The sequence below is a fragment of the Streptopelia decaocto genome (genome assembly GCF_964273445.1).
Source record: "Streptopelia decaocto genome assembly, chromosome: 2".
In the NCBI taxonomy this organism is placed as follows: Eukaryota; Metazoa; Chordata; class Aves; order Columbiformes; family Columbidae; genus Streptopelia; species Streptopelia decaocto.
This window is the reverse complement of record NC_138655.1, coordinates 84,036,662-84,063,241: the sequence shown is the minus strand read 5'-3', so window position 1 is coordinate 84,063,241 and position 26,580 is coordinate 84,036,662.

Genomic DNA, 26,580 nt, shown 5'->3' with positions numbered 1-26,580 from the left:
TAAAAAATTATTTACTAAGAGTCACTTTTTAATTAAATATAGAAATTAAAAGTCTATAATATCCTTTCACTTTCACAATGTGGCTGACTATACAGCTGGAATAGAATAGCACAATGCATAGTGCAGAAGACATAAACTAACTTACATTCCAATCAGTAAATGACAGACTTTGATGTGTGTAATTTTATATGACATAAATATGACATTATTAGAATGAATATTAATGAATCACAAGCAAGTAACTGCCGACATTGTTATTTATAGTATATCAATGTCATTAATTGGTTATGATTTTTATCTTATATTATACCATGATTGAACATCAGATTTTCGTCCTGATCTATTTATATTTCCTATGTGCAGGTCTTAACCAGAAGATAATACTATCCAGCACTTGAGTCAGATTTCTTATTTCCTCCACTGCTGCCCTGTTCAAGGGGATCAAGTCTCAGTATTATCTGAACACAGATAGATACCACTACATGTTCCCCCTGTTAAGTTGACTCTTACTGCTATGTAATAGAGTAATTATTCAGACTTGTGATTTAAAAGATCCCCAAGTGTAGGCTTTAAGGTTTATCAATATATGCAGGAGGCACACCAAGGATCATGATGACATTTCTAACTATGTTTTACATGGAATTAAACTTTTGGAAATGGTAGATCATTTTTACATAGGCTTGATTTACATAAACTGTTATGTACTCCTCTATGCACACTTTCTATTCCATTCACAAGTGGAATTATTCCCCTTTACTCAGAGAAGATCCAGCAATACAACTAGATGTGATCCTGTCACAGTAGGCCAAAAGTAATTTGATTGGATCTTTCTGTAATATTTAAAAGCTTCGTGCCAAAACTATAAGCCCAACTGAATTTATATGTTTAGTTTTAAATGTTTTAAAATTTGTTTGTAAAAGTTGTGATTGTTTCACTTCTGCATCAGAAACTGCCATTGAAATATGCAGCATACCTTCCAGCAACATCAAGTCAGCTCACTTGACTAGGCTTTTGAGGTTTTCTGGATGACACTGGGGAGTTACTCAAACTGTATAGCTGAATTGGGAAAACCTAGCTTGTCTTAAAATGGCCAAAAATTAAAGACGAAAATCAAATTAACAAAAAGGTACTTTTAACCTTCTCTCAGAAATGCTACTGAATTAAAATCCTCTTAGTTTGAACTTTTTTTTTTTTTCATCTTCGTACTAATTTCTGCCTTCTACATTTTTTTAGTATGATTCATGGTAAGAACAGTTACTCATTAAGTTGTGATGTAGTGCTGTCCTCACACACTACTACTATCAGCTTTGAAGTACAGAATCAGACATGGAAATTCAAACTTTTTGTTAGTCATAAGAAGCTTAAACTATATCAGATCAAGATGCTAGCGTACAGAAGGTAAGAGTCACATTGCCACATGAAATTTAACTTGATACAGATTAGGACTATAAAATGAAACAAAAGTTGGCTCACTTATTTCTAGGTAGTTACTGTTTGTAACTATTCTAGATAAACATTTCTGCAAGATTCTATTCATTCATGAGACACACAGAAGGCATAAAAACTCTCAGTTTCTATGAGGTTGTTAGTAGTTGACTCTAAAAATGATTTTGTTATACACCTATATGACATTATGTTTTGAGTAAAAATACATGCCCATACTTTTTATGTAGCATTTTATAAAAGAACTAATCTAAAACTCACATAAAACAAGAAGTAGCTATTGTTGTCTAGAATGTCAACCAAGAACAAGTAATTTGTAGCCCTGTAGTAATTGGATGTGAAACATAATGACTCTTGAAGCTGTCTTAAGATTGTTTTTAAGGTGACGGAACAGAGTATATGGTAAGTCAAAAATGTAGCTGCTGTAAAGTTACAAGTTTAGAAAACTTTCTGAAATGCTGTCTCTGAACCTCTGTATCACCTCTATATTAGATTAGAGACCCTGGAATGTTCCTCTGATCCTGGTGTTATAACAAGTATTTTAAGGTACAGTAGGCTATTCACACAGTATCACAGTATGTTTGGGATTGGAAGTGACCTCAAAAGATCACCTAGTCCAATCCCCCTACTGGAGCAGGAACACCTAGGTGAGGTCACACAGGAACATGTCCAGGCAGGTTTTGGATGTCTCCAGAGAAGGAGACTCCACAACCTTCCTGGGCAGCCTGTTCCAGTGTCCTGTCACCCTCACTGAGAAGAAGTTTTTTTTCTCAGATTTAAGTGGAACCTCTTGTGTTCCAGCTTGATCCCATTACCCCTTGTCCTATCATTGCCACCGAGAAGAGCCTGGCTCCATCCTCATGACACTCACCCTTTATATATTTATAAACATTAATAAGGTCACCCCTCAGTCTCCTCTTCTCCAAACTAAAGAGACCCAGCTCCCTCAGCCTTTCTTCATAAGGGATGTGCTCCACTCCCTTCATCATCTTTGTTGCCCTACGATGGACTCTCTCCAGCAGTTACCTGTCCTTCTTGAACTGAGGGGCCCAGAACTGGACACAATATTCTAGATGGGGTCTCACCAGGGCAGAGTAGAGGGGAAGGAGGACCTCTCTCGACCTACTAACCATCCCCCTTCTAATACACCCCAGGATGCCATTGGCCTTCCTGGCCACAAGGGCACAGTGCTGGCTCATGGTCATCCTGCTGTCCACCAGGACCCCAAGGTCCCTTTCCCCTGCACTGCTCTCTAATATGTAATTTCCCAACCTACACTGGAACCTGGGGTTGTTCCTGCCCAGATGCAGAACTTTCCCTTGTTAAATTTAATGAGGTTATTCGCCGCCCAACTCTCCAGCCTGTCCAGGTCCCGCTGGATGGCAGCAGAGCCTTCTGATGTGTCAGCCACTCCTCCCAGCTTAGTGTCATCAGCAAACTTGCTGATAGCACACTCAATTCCCTTGTCCAAATCATTAATGAATATATTGAATAATATTGGCCCCTGTACTGACCCCTGAGGCACTTCACTAGATAGTGGCCTCCAACTAGACTCCGCACCATTGACTACTGTGGAGGGGTTTTGATAGATAAAGATTTGTTGCTGAATTAGTCTGGCTCAAAGGAATCTCAAGGCAACTTTGAGAAGCTGAGAACAGAATCTGCTGTGAGAAAGAGGGGCATTCCTCAATCAGCGGGGTCCTGGCGTGGCGTGAATCATCGGACGTATCATCAGTGAGACTCCAGCGCATGGAGAGCCCATGATACTCATTTAGCAAATCCATGCTTGGAGCGTGAACGCGTGATTAGAATATAGTTGCATATATAAGGAGGATTGTTTCTGTAATAAATGGCTTTGCGTGATTCACATTGAACCGGAATGCTGAGTCCTTTATCGTTCCAACAGAATACCACTCTCTGGCTTCTCTCTTTAAGCCAGTTTGCAACCCACCTCACTACTCTGTTGTCTAGACCACACCTCCTCAACTTAGCTGTGAGGATGCTGTGGGAGACTGTGTCAAAGGCTTTACTGAAATCAAGGTAGACCACATCCACTGCTCTGCCATCATCCATCCACCTTGTTACATTCTCATAAAAGGCTAAGAGGCTGGTCAAGCATGACCTACCCTTGGTAAAGCCATGCTGACTGCCCCTAATAACCCTCTTATCCTTGATATGCCTTGAGATGGCACCAAGGATAAGCTGTTCCACTACTTTCCCAGGGACAGAGGTGAGGCTGACCAGTCTATAATTACCTGGGTCCTCCCTCCTGCCTTTTTTGAACACTGGAGTGACATTTGCTTTCCTCCAATCCTCGGGCACCTCTCCCGTTTCCCAAGACTTGGCAAAGATGATGAAGAGTGGTCTAGCAATGACTTCAGCCAGCTCCCTCAGCACCCGCGGATGCATTTCATCTGGACCCATGGATTTATGGATGTCCAGACTATTTAATTGCTCCCTAACCCAGTCCTCACTGACTAAAGCAAACCCCTCCATTGACCTGGCTTCATCCGGGGTCTCAGGACTACAGGGCTCCCCAGGACAGCCTCTAGCAGAGTAGACAGAGACAAAGAAGGCATTCAGTAATTCTGCCTTCTCTGTATCTTCTGCCGCCAGGGCACCCACCCCATTCATCAGTGGGCCTACATTGCCTCTGGTATTAGTTTTATCTGCTATGTATTTGAAAAAGTTATTTTTGCTGTCCTTGACCCCTCTCGCCAGCTGTAATTCTCAGGAGGCCTTGACTATCCTAGCTGCCTTCCTACATCCTCTAACAGCAGCCTTATATTCCTTCCAAGTCGCCAGCCCCTGCTTCCATGACCTGTAAACTCTCCTCTTCTGCTTGAGCATGCCCAACAGACTAGGCCTGAAATTCTACTTGCTATTCTGTTCCTGCCACACAAGATGCTGAACTCCACCATCTCGTGGTCACTGCAACCCAGGCAGCCCTCAACCTTTACTGCTTCGACCAGACCCTCCTTGTTAGTGAGGATGAGATCCAGCAGTGCACCTCTCCTAGTCGGCTCCTCCACCATCTGCATGAGGAAGTTATCATCAATGCACTGGAAGAACCTCCTGGACTGTGGCTGGCTGGCTGAATGGTCCTTCCAGCAAACATCAGGGAAGTTAAAATCCCCCACAACAACCAGGGCCTGTGACTGTGAGGCCACTCTCAGCTGCCCATAGAAGGCCTCATCAACTTTCTCAGCCTGATCTGGCAGCCTGTAATAGACACCTACAACAGTATCACCCCTGCCTGCCTGCCCCTTAATTCTGACCCATACACTCTCAACTCCCTCCTCATCTGCTCCTGGGCAGAATTTAGTACATTGTAGTTGCTCTCTCACATAGAGAGCAACTCCACCACCACGCCTGACTGGCCTGTCTTTCCTGAAAAGGGCGTAGCCATCCATGACCACATTCCAGTCATGTGAACCGTCCCATCATGTTTCTGTAATTGCCACCAGATCATAATCTCCTGACTGAACATAGGATTCTAACTCCTCCTGCTTATTCCCCGTGCTGCGTCCATTGGTGTACAGGCATTTCAGGGAGCGAGCAGAGCACACCAATTTCTCCCTAGGGGCATAGGAGGCCACTCGGTACTCATCAGTTTTAGAATGCTGCCCCACTGGGACAGGCCCAGCTACAACCCCATCCCCCTTCAAGCCTAGTTTAAAGCCCTCTAAATGTAGCCCAGCTAATTCCTGCCCCAGCATCCTTTTGCCCCTGCGAGATAAACCTTTCCTGCATAACACTGTCCAGACTGCAGTCTTATAAAACCAGCCATTATCAAAAAATCCAAAGCCCTGCCTGTAGCACCAGTCTTGGAGCCAACCATTTAGAGACTGAATTTTCCTATTCCATCCCACATCGTCACTTGAAGATGGAAGGAGTGAAGAGAAGATCACTTGTGCCCCTGAGTCTTTCACCATCCTTCCCAAGACCTTGAAATCATTCTTCATCCCCCTCAGACTACGGGAAGCAGCTTCTTCCCCATCTGTCTGGAAGACCAGCAGCAGGTAGTAGTCTGTCGGGTGCACCAGCTTGGGGAGCTCTCTAGCGATATCCTTGATCCGGGCTCCAGGTAGACTACAAACTTCCCAAAGATGAGGGTCAACTCTGCATATTGGACCCTCTGTTCCTTTCAGAAGGGAATTTCCTATTACAATCACCCTTCTTTCTTTCTTATCAGAGGCAGTCTTAAGTTGTGAAGTCAACCACCTCTTCCTATGTGATCTCGTAGACAGGCTTGGCACCACCTCCTCCCCTACCTCTTCTTCAAGATCCAGGGCCTCAAACCTATTACGGAGGGGCACCTGGGGAGGCAAAGCAGACAGGGAGGGGGGCTGCCTGTCATGCTGAACTGGAATACACTTCCAACCCTCGTCATCTTTAGGTCCCCTACCTCTGCCCGACAGCAACAAGGGTGGGGCCGTCTCAGGACTTCCGCCTCTGTCCGAGAGGGCAGGAGGTCCATCTCCTTTTGGGGGGTACCTCCCTGGAGCCTTTCCGACTGGCACGTCAGGGTGTTACTCCACCAGTCGATCTCCCTTTCACACTCCCTGATAGACCTCAGCATCTCAACCTCCTCCTTAAGCTTCACAACCATGTCGAGCAGATCTTGCACCTGCTCACACCTCACACAGGTGGAGTGCTGGCCTCCCTCCCCCGGCAGCAGCAGGCTCTGGCACTCCCTGCAGCCAGAGACCTGAACAGTCACCGTTCAGGACAGAACCTCAGTCTGTGTTGCCACAGTCTTTTTGAGACAAGCTCTCCTTCTGAAGGCAACCATGGTCGTCAGCAGTCTTGGATGCTGGCAATAAGTTAGAGGGGCTGACAAGCAACAAGTGCTCTCTGCACCCTGCTGCACAAGCTACCACACCTGCTGCTGCAGCATAGTGTGGGTGGGACTCACCCGCTACGCAAGCTGGTTGCTCCTCCCTGCACCTGGTGGGCAGCGACTAGTAGCTGCCCTCCCAAAGGCTTTTTCAAGGCAAGGGGAGGGGGTGTGGTCGCCGTCACCGTGGGAACGCCCCCACAGCCACGTCAGCCGCTCTCTCGCAATGGCTGCCGGGGCTCTGGGGATCGGGGACACTCCGGGAATCACGCTGCCCCTGTATGTTTCCCTCTGAGCTTCCTAATCTCTGCTGAACCTCGTGGTCGGCTGAACCTCGCCGGCTCTGGCTTTCGCTGGGCTGGCTCCGATCAGCTGACTGCAGGACGATAGATTGCTGCATTTATCCTGCATATTAAATTTGCTGATTATCTATGATCCAATATATTTCAGTTTCTGACCATCTGTTAGAAAAAACTTGGAAGCTTCATTATTAGGTAACTGTTTCATAATCATTCTGAGAAGATGCCCAATGTAAATTTTCTCATTTAAATTATATTATAATTCATCGAAGAAGTTTTTAATTTACTTGCTTTTTTGCCTAATTGTTTTCAGCCAACATCTGCCATGTATGAAAAGCTAAAAAATATATTTGAAGCCTCATATGCATCAAGGTTCTTCCCAGTATTCAGTAAACAGAGCAAATGTCCAGTAGCAGTTGGTATTCACACTGCAAAAGAGACTAACCATATTGAATGGCCTCTTCCAGCTGTTGATGTAGAGATTTAGCCTAAGGAGCTGTTTACAAATGTATTTGGCTATTGTACCATCTGTTATTTATTGACTCTGGGTGCAGTCCTGCTTCTAGTCACGTGATTAATCCAAAACAAGTCTATAGGAACTAATTCCAGAGGGATCAGTTATGTTAGTCATGGTGAGAATTTGAGTCTCTTTAAAGAAATCTATAGGTATGAAATGCTTGAACTTCATGGAAAGATTCTGTTTCCTTTGAGCACTCTATTTTCTGAAATTAAACATTTCTTTTTTGCCCCTTACTATGAGATGTGTGATCTTCTTGCTCCAAAGGAAAACTTATTGCTTGAAGCTTTCAGCCTTTGGCTAAACATTTGCTTTGTAAATGGAGCCACTCACAATTTATGCAAAAGGATTTTAAAAATTTATTCTAATAAACATTACTGTCAAAAGAGTCAGAAGGTAGGAAGAGAAGTGCTGAAGAATGTGAAGAAACTATCCATATTTAGCTCAACTTGACTATATATATGATGTTTTAGAAACCACCTTCAGTATTCCTCTAAAACAGACTAAAACAGATAGTGGCTTAAACTACTTAGAAAAAAAACCCAGAAACAAAACCAAAAGCAACAAAAAACTCACCCTAAAATGTAAAAAAAAAAAAAAATCAAAAGGATAAGACTTACATAAGGGTATGTGAGAACCATTTTTTTTTTCCTAAGTATAATGCATACCTGAGTAATTCAACATTTTTATATGCTGAAGATATTTCACTTTTACTGTGTTATCCATGATGTAGTAAGAGGCACATGGAGGAAACAGATGAACACTAGGGTAAAACAAAAATGGCTAATATATTCCTGTAAGCAATATGAGATGAATATAAGGAGTTCGCTTTGGAGTGCAAACAGTAGTTATAAATAAAATACAGTATAATGTGGAAGTTAAAAAAGAAGTTAATTCAAAGCAAAGGAATATTTGTAAGAAATTAGTGACAGGATTGTTTCCAAACATCATTTGGCTAATGCTAATATTTTTGCTAGTCATACTGTTACGTTCAGAGACTCCAAATAACAAGGAATTAATTACTATATTTCTCTGATTTTCTGTATAAAATAGATTAGGTTCTACCAATCTATAACATCACTATCAAAACCAAAAATGGCTGGGAGAAAAATTCTGAGAAGTTCACAGCACAATTCGGATCTGTGAACTGTGCTATCTAGTGGGCACATACATAGTTTAAGATATTGTGCCTCCTATTTTCACCTTTAATTTATCAGGCTTTGTACAGCAAGTTTAGTTCATTTGTTCTAATTCTTACTAAATTTCAAGACACAAGCTGACAAAAATTTTTCCCATTTAGAGGTACTTATGGGCTGTAATCAAAACATAGTATTATAGAATCATTTAGTTTAGAAAAGACCTTTAATATAATCAAGTCCAACTGTAAATGTGACACTGCCAAGTCTACCACTGAACTTACAGAGGGAGCACTTGATCCTCTCATCCAGATAACTGGTAAAGATATTAAACAGACTAGATCTTGTTCATTTCTCTGCATTGAACTGAAGGGGGTGAATTTCTTAAACAATTTGCATAAAGGTATTTTTCCCACAATTATGATTTCTCTAAAGCTGCTTTTAATTCCGAAGCCTAGCACTGAGTCCATTCCACACCTCAGTGTTCCAACACTGGTATTCCTATTTTCCTGGGGATAAATCTTTGCCACCATCCTGCATCTAGTATTTTCCTACTTCCAGCATTGCAGTATTTGAATGAGAGCAACCAGCTTCACAGATAACAGATGCAATAAATGTGCCAAGTAGACTCTGTCAAACTGTACCAGTTGAATGTTTGCTGGTTAGTTTTTCAGCCTTTTTGGTAAAGCATTCCCCAACAGACACAAATCAGGTGTTTAAGCTTTCTACAGCAGTACTTCTGTGTGTCTTGACTCCTCCAGAAACAGAAGTATGCAGCATTTATTAGATTTGAAGTATATGTTAAATCAATTTCTAAAGTAAAGTTTGATCTCCTTGAAGATAAAAGAGTAACACAAATAATTTTTATTCTTATAAGGGTTTGTAATATAAATATAATTTCATGTGGGATAGGAATTTCTCATACTACTTGAAGTTACCAACAGATTCTGTCACCTTATGGGACAAATTGTGGCCATTCATTCAGTTGCTACCCAAGTAGAACTGAACTTATAAATTTGTATGGCCATGTGCATGGTCGTAAGAATCGTGACCTCTGAGTACACAGTATTTTTTGTTATTTTCTATACATTACATTAGTTTGGACAGAACCACAAGTAAATCCCTTCTATACAGCTATAAATACCTTCAAAACAAACTTCCATTTGGAGAACAAAATCAATTTGTTTGAAACTAAAGACAGGAAAGAGTTGGTCCCAAACTCGTACGTTTCTTACAAATGAAATAATAATTTTCATTCAGATGTCTAGTGATCTTGCAGGTTCCTACTGAGGGACTTTCATGCCAATAGAAAGGTTAGAATTAGATTAGAATTAAGACAATATCATTATTTAGGACAAACCCAAGAGTATTAGATTTCGTGAGAAACTTTTCTTCATGGGTCACTAATATAACCTCAAGGTAAGGTTCATTCTAGAACTGACAATGGCCTTTCTAATTGCCGAGCTTCTATATGTGCCCAATTAAGGCCTCTTTTATACTACACTATCTGACACATCTATTATTAATAAGGCATGAAAGGAATATTGGCAGTTTACTAGTGTGATAACACTACCTGTCCTGGTAGAATCTGAGAAGAAAAGATGTAAAAATAGTTGGAGTATTTGTTTTAGGATCACACACAGTTAGTTCAAATTCAGCTGACAAATTTGGCAAACATTTCTTAGTCTCCATCTCTCTTTAATAACGTTATTTATCCCTGTAACTTGGAAGTTTCATGAGATTTCAATAAACTTTTAAGGATAAAATAAAAGTATGTTCTAAATCCTTGTTCTTATTTCAGACCAGTTAGAGAACTATAGTTTTTTGGCCATCAAAACAGATCTATTTTTAATATGACGGAAAAAAGGGAAGGAGGAAGTTTCATAGTGCTGTTTAAAGATGAATGACTGAACATCAGATGGATTAGAAGCCAAATTCTGTGAAGCCCCATAAGCATAGGCTCAAGAAATATTTTTTGAAAAAAGCCCAGAAGACTTTCTGACGCTTGTGACAAGCCTGAGAACAGAACCAGTGTTTGTTACAGTCCAGCACTTTTTCTAGCAAAACACTTGTCTTATGCACATGGATCAAGGACTACAGTAATCTAATAATTGCTTAAAACCACTGAATCTATATTAAGCCAGGTTTCGAAGTCTCTTATATTTATTAACCTAAGTAAATATGTAGGACACTGTAAATACGACACTAAATAGCACATTTGTTCCATCATGTACCACTTATTCCCTGGTTTCTCACTTGTGAGTAGTTTAGTCATTCCAAGCATAGTCTGACAAAGACTCCTTCATACAAACATGAATATTCTGTCTCTCATTTTACAATAATTCCACCTTTTAATCTGTGGATTTAAAAATAACCAGTATTTCTATTTGTGAGTCAGACTGAAAAAACAATGCAGCAGCTTCCCCTGCTGGCTATTGAGGAGATGAACCAAGAGACATCCCTCACTTTGCCTGGTGCCAGCCCTGCTGTTACTAAACGAATACACAGAATTAAGCCAAAGAGAACTACATGAGGCTAAGTCACGTGTCAACATTTTTCACAGAGTAACGGTTCGCCGGTGAATACTGAGATGCTTAGTACCTGTCAGAAGAAAAGAAAAAAAAAAAAAATGTTGGTTGAAATGCTGTTTAGATCTGCTCTGAGGAACCCTGTACAGTTGCAGCCATTTTAATATATTGGCTACACTTGCATTAACATTTTAGTCTGCCAGCACACACCAGTGTATTTTAGCTTTGTGACTAGTTACAAAAGACCTGCTTTCTTCTTTTAGGGTCCAAGATATTGTGTTAAAGCAACTAAAAAAGTCTGTATGCGTTTTTATTCTTTGTTTCATCAAGAAAATAATTCTATCTTATTTTCAGAGTAATTTTTTATTATGAAATTATGTACTTCCAATCAAAATTAATGGGAATCATACAACACTGTGTACCATATAACTTGGAAAGTATCATTGTACCCATAAATGAATAAGCTTTGACATTGCTGTCCACAGGATAATACCCCCTCAACTATTCTATCTTCTGTAATAAAGCACATAGAAAATCACCTGTAGGGCAAAAGATAATGGGCCCAATGGTGCGAATTGTGATGGTCAAGACTTCCTCATTTAGCTTAATGGAAAACCGCAGGATCTTAACAGCCCAGAGGAATGGCACTGTGTAATATTTGACACAAGGTCAGGCCAAATATTTCAAATAGATTTGGGATTCAACTGCTTTAAAATTTTTGAAGTTTTCTGTAATTATATAATCAGCTATTTATTCCTAGTCATCAGGCTAGTAACTGATCATAATTATTCTACAGGGTCCCACAGTGTCTGCTTTAATCAGATGATTACCAGAAAGTTTTTACTCTTAATTTTTATGTTTATTAGTATTTATGATTCTATTCATTTAAAGCTGCAGAAGTTGAGGAGGGAAAGGACAGAGCCAGTTATCTGAGTTTCCTGCTGATAAAGTAAAAGAAGAAAATTGCATTTTTCTACTTAAAAAAAAAAAAAAAAAAAGATTTTTCCTTTACATCATTGAACTCCTCTGATGCCTTGTTTCTGGTAAGACTATTTCAAAGACACTTTGAAAGTTGGAAGGTCCTTATATTTCCCTCCATCAGCCAAAAGCTATGAAGCATTACAATTCTCTGCCTGTTCTATTAATAGACTTGCAACTGAAGCAGAAGAAATTCAAGGACTTTTCCTTTCAGAGACATTTTACAGTATGTCTAAGCAACATAGCACAAAACCAGGTGCAAAGCTTACACATCTTTTCTGATGAACTAGGGCACTTTTTTAAGAAGCTAAAAGCTAATTGCATATATTTCCTTATTCCTTTGGTAATTCCTAATTCCTTTGGTAATGTCTAAGAGTAACATGGTCTCAAGCATTGCAGCACTTTCACAGTACACTAAGTATTCCATTCAGCATTCAGTGTCAGAAAAAGTATTTCAACAGTTATTTTCAACAAAGCTGATGTGGTCACGTTCACACCTAAGTGAAGAGATTTTCTTCTGCAAGAACAAGTAGAGTCAAATGTTAAGCTCTTAATATGATCACAGAATATAGCCTGAGAAAACAGAAATAATGGTGGCTTTTCAACAAAAAATCTGGTGGAACATATTTCCTCGTTTTGTTAGACATTTTTTCTTAGATATTGTAAGGTCTATATTTCATATCCATATCTTAGATGCATTTACCTATGCTCATGACTTTTTTATTTTAAAGTATTTCCTGTGGTATGGAGAAACTCGATCAAGGACCTCACTGTAGTCTTGTATACAACCCAAAATAGCCTTGACACATTCTGGTCTATTTTCTTTTTTGCCACATCTATTTTTCCCATGACCGATGTTTGTATCTGCATTTGCTCACAGAAATTGAGAAAATAAGTGTGCTTTATATGGCAGACAGATTTAGGAGTTTCTTCCACATTTCTTTCTAGTTAAACATGCTTTAGTTTCATATCAATTTTGGGGCAACACTTAGGATGATTCCAGAGATTCTTACTGCTTTCCAGCATCCCAAAGGCTTGAAAAGTTCCATTGTTTTGTTACTGATACTGTAGATAAAATGCCAACTGAATATCCAGTTTTGAAACTGAAGTAAACAAAACCATTTTTATTAATATTTAGGACAGGGTGATTTATGTTTCTGTAAAGATACTGATTTTAATGATCTGAATGAAGTCTGTAGTAATGAATACAGTTGCTGGAGGAAATAACTTGAAGAAAGTACCAAGAGACCAATTTATAAACATGCTTAAGTCCCAACTAATATTTCAATATCTCTGTATGTATTTCTTCTTAACAATGAACCATTTTAATTACACAATAAAACAGTGCTCCCAGAGTGCTACTTAATGTATGACAAGCTGACATTTAATTGAATTTAAATCAAGACTATCCTTCTTGATGATATCTTTTTATACATTAATTTGTTTTACTTAAGCATCTAGAGAAAAGTAAACATATCAGATCAATGAAATCCTGCAAGATCTCTAGAAAGTATCAGAGTTAAATGTAAGTCACAGCAACATAACTGCAGTCATGGCATAGACAGGTTTGTGTATAGTTATTCTACTTTGCAAAATGATCCCTCATCTTTTGTTCAGAAAAGAAAGAACAAAAAATGTTAATATATACTTTCTTGTCTGAAACAGCAACTACACATAAATGCTTTAACTTAAGTCTCTATTTTCAGTCCAGCAGTTCACTTTCAGTTAAGGACCCTTGTCAGCTAGATTCAGTCTTTAAACACAAATCTCTTTAAACACAAATCTCTTTAAACAAAAATCTCTTCTTGACAATACTTTAGGAACTTGACAATGACACTATGTGAATGTAACTGAAGACAAAATGTAACCTCAAAGAGACAGGATGAGTTTATGGGAGTTAACTCCTATTAAAATTAATGAATGTAGTGTGGCTACATCCCCAGATCAGGTTTGAAGAGTTCAATCACAATGCACGCCTGATGGGAAAGTGGCAATCGTACCCTCCATTCAATCAGAGAAAGGTCATGGTCTCTGTATGCTGTTAGTATTTGGACAAACAGACCTATTGAAACCTACCTCTTCACATACCAGCCATTCTGTCTTTCAGCTCTACATTCCCATTTCGGTTTGCTTTCAGTAAGCACAGCCTCCTGCCCCTGCCTCAATAGTTAGAGATACATTAGAGGCATAGTAGTGAATGTCAAATCTCTGGAGTAGTTTGGACAGAACAAATGAGATATGCAAAGTAACACTGAGCAAGACTGTTAATGTCTTCTAATGTCTGAATCACAAAAGAAAATATAAAATAAATAAATAATAACAGAACAAGAAAAAATACAGTTAAGTGGGAAAGGATATAAAAAATTCCTAAAGACCTATTTCAGTGAACTGGATTCAGGCTGGCTGACACTTTCTTACTTAATTCAGGATGCTACTGATCTGACTAAGAGAGAAAAACAAATAGTAAACAGAGACAGAAAATACCAGAACTCAACCAAGAGCAGAAAACAGCTATCTCTGGAAGAGGAAAGTAAGACAGAAAATGCCTCTGAGCATCACCAGACTGGACCAATCATCACCTGAACATGGTGAATGCAACGAGAATTCTGGTGACAAATGGGCATCACAGGTAACTATTATTGGACATCTGATTAAATAACGGAAGAGTTGACGTTGGAAAGGACCTCTGGAGGTCGTCTTGTCCAACACCCCTGTTCAAGCAGGGCCACCTATGTCCAGACAGCAAATGACAGTAAATAACATAATAAAGAAAGGAAAGTTGGAGTACGATTTGATTTCTTTAGGCATGATTTTGAGCGACAACCTCAATATGTTATATTAATCTCCTTTTTTACTTTTTATTTTTTGGTTTGTTTGGTTTTGGTTTTTGTTTTGTTCTGTTTGGTTTGTTGTTTTGTTTGTTTGTTTGTTTTTAACCTCTGGAAGAGCTTACTCGTATCACACTCATAGGTACTGGGCTTTGTGCACAGAGGTCGAATTACCTGACCAGCATCATTTACTTTCTTACTTTTCATGCAAAACATCTGTACCTTTGTGAAGGAGAACATGTCATAGAACATTGGTCCTACTTTTTGCCTTTATTTGATCTTGTACATCTAAGTATAAGGAATACTAATTCTTCTTCACCGGGCCCTTCAGTAAGAATTTAAGACTCAAAGTACAAACCAGACCAATCTAATTGAGTCTGATTCAGTATTTCCACATAGAATTTTCAGCAAAAGGCAAACAGTATTCTGTATAAACAATAAAAGTACTTTGATCATTTGCATTTTCCAGGTATTGTACTTTTGTTAAGTGCCTTTTAGCCTGAGCACTGAACATTTGGAAACAATTCTGCACCAACTTGTATCTGCCTGATCATATTGCTCAAAGTTATATCACTGCAGCTTTCAGTGCTAATAAAACTAATGAAATGTACAAAGAATTTAGGCTGCATGATTTTTCAAATAAATAGCCATGTAACAATTAATGTGACAGAAATATATGGACTGGTTTTGCTTATCTAACCTACAAGAAGCAAAAGCTACAGCAGATGTGCTTGTGCAGCATGTCATGGGAAATAGTGCAAAAAACTTTCTTCATTAGATCCTATTAAAACCATTGCATTATTAAACCACCGATGTCTCAAAAAGGTTTACAGTAGCTGTTACTGAAAAATAATCCTTCTCTCCTATCAAAACCACTAAGAATTGAGAAATGTAAATAAAAGCTTCTGCTCTCTGATCACACGTATTTAACCACCCTTCAAAGTTCCCTGAAGTAGTGTAAAAAGATAAAGTACTCTGCACTAATACAGCAACCCACTTTAAGGAATTTGATAGTCAGACATTTTTCAATGCCATGGCAGTTAAAGCTGTACAGCAAAATCAGTGGAGCTGTAGTTGATGAAGAACCAAAGAAAAACAACAGAGGAAATCAAAATATCTCTAACTCGTGCAGGTTTTGCTTGTCTGGTATTAATATATGTGGAGGTGGACCTGATGATCACATTTTTCACAGCTCCACTGAGGATCACTGAAAGTTACACAGCCTGGGCATACCCATCACACAGCAATGGGTGACATGAAGTGTGAAAGTATCACTCTATTTCTTTTGCATGAACCAGAGAAGCCTGGAAGACCTGTAATTTAAACTTGCATTTATCACTTGTAGAGATTTGGAAAAATGTTTCTAGTGCTTCATTAAGAACATCTTGTGTGGGGTTCCTGGTGGTTTTTTACAACCTGTCTTCAGGTATAGGCAAATCCAAAGGCTTCCTCTTTTATTCAGTTAGGAAACATTTTCCTGAAAACCCTTCTAGACTGTTATATTAAGGGGGTTTTTGTTTGTTTGTTTGTTTGTTTTATTTTGTTTTGTTTTGTTTTTAAAAGCCTTTGTTATTCATCTTACAGTGATCTTAAAAAACCCTGGATCTTGATTTGTGGGCCCTTTTTCTCAGGGATCTGTATCATAAGGAGTCTTCTGCAAATGGTTTTGTGTGCCTTCCACCATTTAATTGTTAGTCATGAATATGTATGTCAGTGCCACCTACACATTAGTTCCATTGGTTGTATGTTTCCTTTCTTCACCCATTCTTCACATGCTACAGTGAAGTAATATGAGACCCCTTTTCAGTTACACTTTTCTCCAACCTTTTCCTCTGCATTTCTCCGTGTCCTAATGTGGGGCTGCATGCAGTTCCTAACTTCCCACATTTACATTTGTTGTTTTCCTCCTCACTCTATTCTTTCTCATAGAGAGTGAATAATTTAAGTGTCAACCCGTTAACTCATACTGGCAGGAGGGAACTCTAAGAAACATACACAGGAACAGACATTGTCGTAACAGAGATCCTTAATGAGTGCCTTCAACCAGTTATCTCACCTACAGACAAAAATTCTCAAAACTGTAGTTCTGCTAAACAAATGAGAGACACTACATATTTTTTTCCATTTTACTGCTTGATGTTGTGATTTCTCTCTCTTGAGTAGGGTGCTATGAAATAATACCATAAGGGCTTTTACGTGTGATTTTTAATTTTAATTTTGGTATTGATCCCACTTCTGACCCAAGTTTTTCTGATACCTGTAGACAGAACATGCCACAGCCTCTTGAAAGTATATGTGACCACACTAGAGACTATAAGCTAGGCCTCTCAGCAGAGTTCCTCCTGCTGGAAAGAAAATACATACTTCTAGTTGTCCTGCCAGCTCAGCTATATCATCTTTCTGAAACAGCACAAACAGTTAAACAGTTAAATCAACACAAGCTCTCTGTATTCCGTAAAGCTGTACTGACATCAGGAGTTTTGAAAACATAATTGCATGAAATAGAGCATACACTTTCTTTCGTCACAGCTTTGCTATCTTGGCAGAAGTTAACAATAGAGATCAGTTCTACTGGTGGTGGTAGACAAGCACAAGCACTCCCTGCTATAGCTCTAACTTGCCCATGCAGCACTGGGAGCAGCTTTTCTAGCAAAGGCAGTAGAAGGGTAATTGTACTTTAGCCAATGCTAAGCCTGCTGCTTTAGTTCAAACTCACAGTCACCCATGGCCTAAGTTTAGACACTGAAAAGATAACTTGAAATGGCTCAGGCACAACCTTTTGCCCCTTCTGTGACACAAGCAGTAATTTTCAGAATTGAGGCAGACCAGACAATGGGGAGCTGTAACATCTCTAACTCTTGCAGCAAGATTTACTGGAGCATGGGCTATATTTCTGGCAGCCTTAGTAAGAACAGATGAAATCTAAATATTTGTACCATGACATTCTGAAACACCTAAGCATGGAGGGCTGCTGAGTCGTCACTCCATCTTTTCACCTACCTCCCTAAGAAGTATCAAAGGATGTGTTCATATTTCACAAAGAGAAAGAGGTCTTGGAAATTTCAGAAATGAACTTAAAAAAATACAGTGCTGTGAAAATACTTCTTATGTATCAGTTGAAATAAAGATTATTAATTACTGCTGTGACTCCTATATATAAAAGAACCCCAATCATTGTGTTTCAACTCAGATATAGTTTGAAAAGGTTGCTATAGGCCCCCCTGTCTCTATTTGGAATAAATTTCATGGGAAATATGTGGAACATGCGTCCATGAAAATATAGAAGTATAGATAAAAATTTCAGTTCCATAAATCTTGCAGTGGAATAAAGAATTAAGATACCATAAAATAATGATTTATGACAAATCTAAAGAAAAGTGTGTAAGCATATGAATTCTGAAAGATCTGTCTCTTGGACTAGCCCAGGAAGTAGTTTCCCAACTAAAGAAAAGAATCATTCAATAAGAGAGGGAAGAAGAGCAACTGTTGATAGTTAACAGGGAATTCAAATTAGATCAACTCATTATTTAAATGTTTTGATTTAAAGGCAGAGCTGTTAATGAGCTACCAAGAGCTATAATTATCTGTGTGTCCAATTTCAGCAACAAAATGAAAATCCTGTAATAGATTAGAAAGGAAAAAAACATGTAAAAAACTTACTTATCAGAATATTGACATTTGTCCAGCTGTTGGAGGGTTAGCTTTTGGGGGCAAGATTTTTTTCTTGTGTTGCTATTGTTAATTTACCAGCAGTGCAACAAAAGATATTCAAGAATTAAGAGTCAGTTCCCCAGAAATAAGATACTAGGGCTAGCCCTGCTATATCGAGCCATATGTGGTTGTGAGGGCAATTTTCTACTGCTTTTTAGGGAACTAGTGGGAAAATTTCTTGTTTAGCTCCCCTGTAGATTGGATGGAATACCAGAGAGAACCAGGGACAATTTCAATATTACAAGAGTGCACTGTGTCCCAAAAGGGATATCTAGTTACTAGCTCAAATATCTTGCTGCATGCAAGGATGAGGAGTAAAATGTGTCTCTGGCAGGGATATAGTAGTGAAATGCTCATTAAGCTGCCTGTACTTCTTGTAAATTTGTTGTCTCCTATTGTAAGCAACCAAAATGGTACAATCTAATTGTCAGAAAGACATGATTTTGTGAGCTAATTGCAAGTAGTGCAGCTGGAGATCTATTAAAACAGCAAATAATTGAACTAGAGCAAATAAAACAGAAGCCCAAGAGATTAAATTAACAGTTTCAGAGGTATATCTCATCATGGAACTGGTAATAGCTAATATACCATTATAAAACTGTAAATTTAGATGCCTGTGACACCAATTATTGGGTGCTGGTATTATTACATTGCTGCATTCCTCTATAGTGATACTATTGCTATGCCAGTGCATTTCAACTTAGTCTTTCCCATCTCCAGTTTACTTTGTCATGCTCTGGTACCCCTAACCTGTGTCTAAAACAGCAGCAATGACACTGGTAGTGTTGGAAGCAGGACTGCATGTTAGCCCCACAAAATCTGTGCTGCTACTCCCTCCCAAGAAAATGCAAGAACAGAGCTCCTGTGGATGTCAGAAGAGTGGCAGACAAAGAGAAGTTTGTCTGAAGGTAGAAGCGGCACTTGAAATTATAGTGAAATCCAAGCATGCTCATCATTGGATTTGCTGTAGCCCCTTCCAGGAAACAATGTTTGATCCAAGCAGAGGCTTTGCAAGATGGGTATCAATAAGGAAAGAAAAAAAGAGACCCTTGTCCTCAACAGCAGTATTATGATATCTCTTAGATGCCTTGTCAAAAAGGTTTAATAGCATTGCAGTACAGGGGATACCATAATAAATTACTTTTTGTTAGCAACAACCAAAAAGACTCAGAGGTTTTGAACTCTCACCCGAGGCTTCCCAAAGCTAACAGACTAATATACCATTAAATCTTCCAGTCTTTTCTCCAGTGAACCTTTCTCCTTAGAGATGAACTGTTTGATACAGCCATTCAAAAGTATATTCTCTAAGACTAGGGAAGAAGAAACAATTTCACACAAAAAGTTTGCCTAAAGTAACTAGACCTACATTGCCCATAAACCAAATTAAGTTAGACAGCATGCTTGTCTTGTAAATCAGCTGCAAAGCTGTGGTGACATTTTAAGAAAGACATAGACAAAACTTCTTTTACTTCTGTTTTAGAGCAAGAGGAAGACAGATGAAGACAAAAGAACAAACTCAAACACACACCACAATTAGTCAGCCTGATTAAGTCTCAACATATTAGAAAAGACTGTTAAACAGCCTAGTTGTTCTTAGGGAAACTAACTTATAAAGCATTCATTCATTATAAGCCTGTCCACTCATTGCTCTTGAAGTTAAACCATCTGGCTGGGATGATATTTTTTTTTTCCTGAAGTTAAAAGAAATGTACCTTATGCACTTTGGTTATGAAAAAGTAGTTTATTACCAGGCTATTGGCCATCTATCAAAATTATTATCAAATCCTCATCTGAGACAGATAATTGTATTGTGTGTTAGTGCAAGACCATATGGGGCCCATACTGAAGAAAATGTCTTTCCTCTTCCTTGAATTATTAGGTTTATGATAAAAAAATTGTATGAAATTCATTGTTATGGCAGTGAAATGTTGTTTCATCAAGTATTAATAATAAACATTGTGTTATATTTATGAAAATTATAATTTTCTTTCCTTTCTAATTGGCCAAACAATTTTTCTATGGCTCCTAGTATTAAAAATACAGAGTCCTTTACTGGATTCTATATTCAATAAAAATTCATAGGAAAGTAAAATACTTAGATCTTGATCCTGCTGAAAACCTAGGACATCTACTGACTTTAATATAATCAACGAAGTTTAGAAATTAATACAAAATCAAGCATGGGATTCTTATGCTTGCTCTGAACTCCTTATGGCAGGTGAAAGAGCCAATGCTTAGCAAAACATCTAAAATACAGTAAAGTGCGAAAAAGAACCTCATAAGTATCCTCCTGAAATCTATATACATTCAAAAGACAGTTCTTAATACACGGTATTTTTTAGTCTTCAGTTGTGGTGTAGTCCTGCTCTTTTGGAATTACTTCTGTTTCTTGCAAACTCTTTGCATGCTCTGGATCTAGCAGTATAGCTGGTAATGTCTCACTATATTAGAGATTCTCTTTGGACATATGAGTGGATAGGCTGGTGAGTAGTGCTGGGTTCTCCCCAATCCCTGAAGTGTGTTTTGCTTGCTAATGGGAAGGACTATAGACAGCAAAACTTCTCTTAAGTTACAAATTCCAGACAGGCTTTTTCAGAAAACTTCACGCTAGATCAAATTGGATTTTTCATCAGCAAATTCAACATTGACATGAAAGTGATAAATAGAGCTGGTCAGACATGAAAAAAATGCTGTTTCACTGAAGCTGAAACATTCTAACACATCAGTTTTGATAATGTTTTTGTCAGAAGGAGCAGAAAAGATTAATCATTGCATTCTCAAGCACGGGTGCAATAACCTCATTTGAGTCCTATAGAGATCTAGCACTGTGTTCCCTCTATGACTGATTAAGAGTCATCTGAAATGAGAAACTGCTCAACAGGAAATGAACTACTGTATCAGAATCCTCTATACATTATTGTAAGTGGAAAACTGTGCCCCAGGAAGTTTCCATTGACAAAAGATTTCTTAGATATATAGATCTAGATAGATTTTTTTTTTACAGTTATTGTTTTTTTCTTACATTTGTATGAAACGTGACACAATTGGCCCCCCATACCATCTGAAGTGCCAAAACACTTCTATGCATGGAAGTTCAACAATAGCACTTCACTCGTAGGCTATTTATTTCTCAGTTATTTGTGAAGCTATGGTAATAGATTCAAACATCTCTGGCACACCAGCTGAGCAACAGAACCACTAGCTGAATTAATCTATTTTTCTCAAAGTGCAAAAGGGCAGGATTTCTTCTGAAAACCAGAAATTGCCAACACTGTTTACAAACCACAAACTTTTTCCTTTTTTTCCTTTTTTTTTTTTTTTAAATACATATAGCCTTCAGCATAAAATCACTGAAAAGCACTGAGAAACTGAAGCTTGTGCTGTTTTTTAAAAGATGTTGCTAGAATTGGGGCTCCCATTATCTTCTTTGAGCTGCCTAAAAAACACACATCTTGTCATTGGTCTAGACTTCTCTAATGTCAGTGAAAGCAGTTTGTTACATCCAAAAGATAATTTCACCCATTCTAAGACAATGATGATGTGTCGGACATTTTTTATTTGCCATACTTATCTCTGTTGCTGTTACCTGTATTGGAAGCCTAAACAATTAATGTAAACTAGATACTGAACTTTTATACACCCTAAAATTGATGAGGAGCTTTATTGTCTCATTCTGATTGCATTGCCTAATTTTAGAAGAAATAATCTTTACGGGATGTTAATCTAATTTCCAGTTGTGTATTTCTAACTTGCTGACTACAAATGTATCTACATGAAAAGAGTAGTTCAAATAATGACTGCTTCTGAATCAAAGCTCCTGCTAATTGCCATTTACTAGGCTTTGGTTCACTCTAGGGATAGCTTTAAGCCAGAAAGTGTTTGAGGAGTGCATGTAATGCCACTTAATGGAACCAGTCTAGAACTAGTTTGAAGCTTGAAAAAATCAAATCAAACAAAGAAACTATTTGAAATGTGTATAGCATGCATGTCAGATCCTCAGCATCAGACTTAGAATTCTGTAGTAGACAACTACAACATGGGCATCTGTTTCTCAGCATCATAATTTGTGCTGCAAATCTGCTTCTGCTTGTCTAAACTGTTTGCTACTGTAATCATAGTCAGAGAGTTGCAGGACACAAAAAAAGCTCTTCTCATTTCCAGATCATGTTTGTGCCTTGCTTGCACCCTGGTACTTATAAAGAAGAAATTTTAGCATATCATTTAGAAGGATGATATAATGTTGTCTGAGTTGGTCACAGAATATGTGGAGTATCCCCCCATCAGCCAAAAGCTCAGGTCGTGTTGTAGCACACATCTGTTATTTAGTTTAGACACAGGTGTAGTCTTTGTGGGCTGTTTTTCACACCATCACTTCCACAAATAAGTGATACAAAACATACATTATAAAACAATCTGTTTGATTTACAGAAACAAAAATAGATGGAGTCATATGAAATACTCACTTGTATACAAAATGAGATTTCCGTAGAGTTGTTCACAGAAAATCAAATGCATGCAAATTGTGAACATAATTTCAATGTATGGTCATGTCCATCACACGTATTTCCCACTTGCCTCATTCTAGAACACAGTGTAGCATTTTCAGTTTCTGGTACACTTTGATGCTCTTGCTCACAAAATGTCTAATTCAGAGAGATGAGGAGCACCAAGTGATGGAGCAGTCGCAGCTGCTACTGATTCCTCTACAAAAGGCTGTGGCCCAGCTACTTGGAGAAGAAAGCTCACACACTGCACTGTGCCAAGTTTCAACAGGAGTGTCAGAGATTTGCTGTGTAACTTTATAATGCCGTCACTTGCCTCACACTGAGAGGAAACTGCATGCAAAGTTAATTCAGGCTGAACACAACACATTAGAAGTGATAATGTTAAATTACCTTCCTCTAAGTCTAGTCTCAGGCCATGGTACCAAAAAGTAGTATTTCTTGCTTAATAGCTTATAATCCATATATTTTTACCAATAACCATTATTCCAATCATAATTGTCTCCCACTTCCAGTTTTAAACTGGAGTGACAAAACCAGTCAGCTTCTATGCATTTTACCAATTGTAACACAAGGACAATTTGAATTAAAAAAAAAAAAAATTTAGAACAAATTTCCCCTTTATCCATCAATCAAATACAACGCAGCAGGTTCTCTGCATGAATGATACAATGAAATTAAGCAGCTCTGACTGATTTTTTTTTAATCAAGGAAAAAGAGAAGTAAACCAAACCAGCTTTGAAGTATTCTACCTCATCTATTATTTTACAGGTTAAACATTTATTACATTTACAAATGATTTACTGCATAATTTTGCCCTGAGGTGTTCACAAATTTGATGTCATTATAAAAGATTAATGTGTGTTTAAGCAAACTGGAATAACCTAATTTAATTACTTAGGACTATTCTTAAATAATGTTTTACTGACTGCTCAGCAATTAGATGCATTTCCTCAAGAAAGATAAACTAACGTGGTGTTGTGGTTCTCCTTTGACAAGAAGACATTTATTTTCATTCCCTTGTCATTTGGTTATAAAAGCTTCAGGTGTAAATTGTAGTTAGCCTGAACAAGATTTAGGGAAGGTGGGGCGTGAAACACAGGTGTATAGGTGATGCAAAGAATTACTGAAATGAGAGGACAGACTATTGAGACTCTGTATGGGCTGGTGGAAAAGATGGCAAATTAATATGCATGTGGTCAGACGCTGAAATCCTATCAGAACCTACCCCCCAGTCAGGAGCTCGGGGCACAGGGGCAGCCCCAGCCCTGGGCGTTGGGGACATCCCTGGGGACTGCAACAAGCCAAGGCCAGGCCAGGACATGGGCCCAGCTTTAGGCTGGGCAGGGCTATGGGGAGCTCAAGATTGGCCCTGCTGCAGTGTTGCTGGGGCAGGGGCTGAGGGCCCCAGGGCTGACATGGCGTCCTGGGCAGTGTCCAGTGAGCTGTGGGCATTGGGCAGGGACAGTCATAGCTGTTGATACCTTCAGGGCCAAGACACAGAATTCAGGGACAAACTTCAATAATACAATGAAAAGGGTGCTGGTCTGTTTTGCTGCCAAACAAGGGCTCCTCAGAAGGCAAAACGGAAACTCAGGTCCTGACAATTACTATATTCCTTTTGAATTGTCCTAGCTACTGTGGCTATAGGGACCAAGCCAAATATATGCCAGCAGAATTGCCTTGAGCTATCACCCTCAATTTACTTGCCTGCTTACTGACCCACAGGAAAAAATTTGGGTACTGTGGCCAGCATTTAGCCTATACATTGCACCTGCCTTCTTTGCTGCATAACACTGTCTTGGTTACACCTGTAAGAATTTTAGATGCAAAAAGTGACATTTTTCTCAGCTAACTTCACACATGTACAATGTAGATGGAAAAGGTCAGCCTAGCAGTCCTTTTATAAACAGCAGAAAGATGTGTCAAGAGGATGTGTAACATATTCATTAAACTGTTCTGGTCATTAAGCAGCCTGTGTTTTGGACCAAAATCTGCACCATGAAAAGGACTAGATAAATATTTCATTAAAATAACATTTTTCCAATGCAAAGGACATTTTGCTGCATTTTGCTCAAGATACTGAATTACTGCTTTATCGCCTACTCAAAGAGCACAAATTATTAGATCTATTCATCCATCAATGAATGTACTTTAATACAATGCTACTAATAGTTTTCTCTGTGTGAAGCAGTTTCAATATACTTTCCAATGAAAAACAAAATCAAGCTCCATTTAATATCTCCATTAGATTTTGTTTGCCACATCTATTTATTTATATCTGGAAATTTTACATCTTATATGTTCAAATATTTTTCAAGTCTTGTGTAGAGAACTTTCTGTTCCATCTGAACCCTACGGTGAATGTATTATTGATTTCAGTTGCACAAAACCTTACCTATTGTTTATTCAGGAGGTACTTTATATATATATATGTATATATATATATTTTTTTTTTTAACAAGGCATTATTTACAGTTCAGAGAAGGTGTAGCATTCTATTTTAATTTAATAAAAAGTTGAGAAGTTTGTCAAATCCATATGGTGCAGACAATCTAAATTCTTAACAGTATCAGAATTATGAGAATACTAAAGTGACTAGGAATGGAATCAACCATTTTCCAAGGCACCTGATATATTTCTCAGGCAAAAAAGGGTTAAGACAATCAGGAAGTGATGTTAACCAATTATTATGTTCTGGGACAGAAACAACTGGAGAAGCTGGGTTTTTTTGTTTGTGTTTTGTTTTGGTTTGGTTTTGGTTTTGGTTTTGGTTTTGTTTTTTTTTTTAAGTCATACAGTAAAATCATATAATTAAAGTACATGTGAAAATCTGATCCATGCATTCAGATTTCTTTGCTGGTTTATTCTCAATTTCCACATCTAATTTATTGCATGCCTCTGCTATGAAAATTTTAATACACAGGGTGTATCAAAGCTCACTCTCATCAGCTAGTCTTACAAGTATTCACCATCCAAAAAGACAAAAGTGTACTCCACTGATCTGACATATGCCAAAAAGTCCAGGTGAGCAAGAGTACTGAAGAATTGTTGACAGAAGATATTATGTGAAAAATGCAGGGAGACCATTTAATTGGCAAGAACTCAAAATATACCCATTTTATCTGTATATTTTCAAGATACTGATGATAACCCCTTCCTTTGGCATGCCCTTCTACTCCAGCCAAATTGTGGAAAGAGTCCTGTGAGAAGAAAAAAGCCCTATCAATACTTTTACCAGAAATAACTTCCTGTAGCTTTCAGTCTCCTAATTCAAGGGAAATATACCAATGTACTTCCAGAGCAGTGTTAGCTACTTTAACCTCTAAATATTCTGTCTCACTTTGTAAGGGTAAGGAAGGAGGGACCACCAAAACTACAGAAAAAAATGCTCTGTGGTATAGATACGGAAATGATATCAACTTAGGACTTAGCTTGAGGATTTCCTTTGAATAATTTATCCAGAGTCTTTGGGGGGCTTTCGAAGGAGGTGGGTGGTGTTGTTTATTTGTTCGGTTTTAATCTAGAAATACTGATGACATTGTAAAAGATCCAATTCCTCCTGTAAGAGTTCCAGTATATTTCTTTTAAAAATGCATCTTTTATTTCTACTTTCTCTAATAATAAGAAAAGACAAAAGTTCCTCTGTTTGTCTGATTTTCTTCATCAACAGAAGTGTGGGGTTTTGTAATAAATGTGCAATGGACAGTTCTTACTGTTCCAGAAGCACCTACAGGAATATTAACACTGAAGATGCATGCTCATAATGTGAAGCAGCAATTTCTTTAAAAGACATGG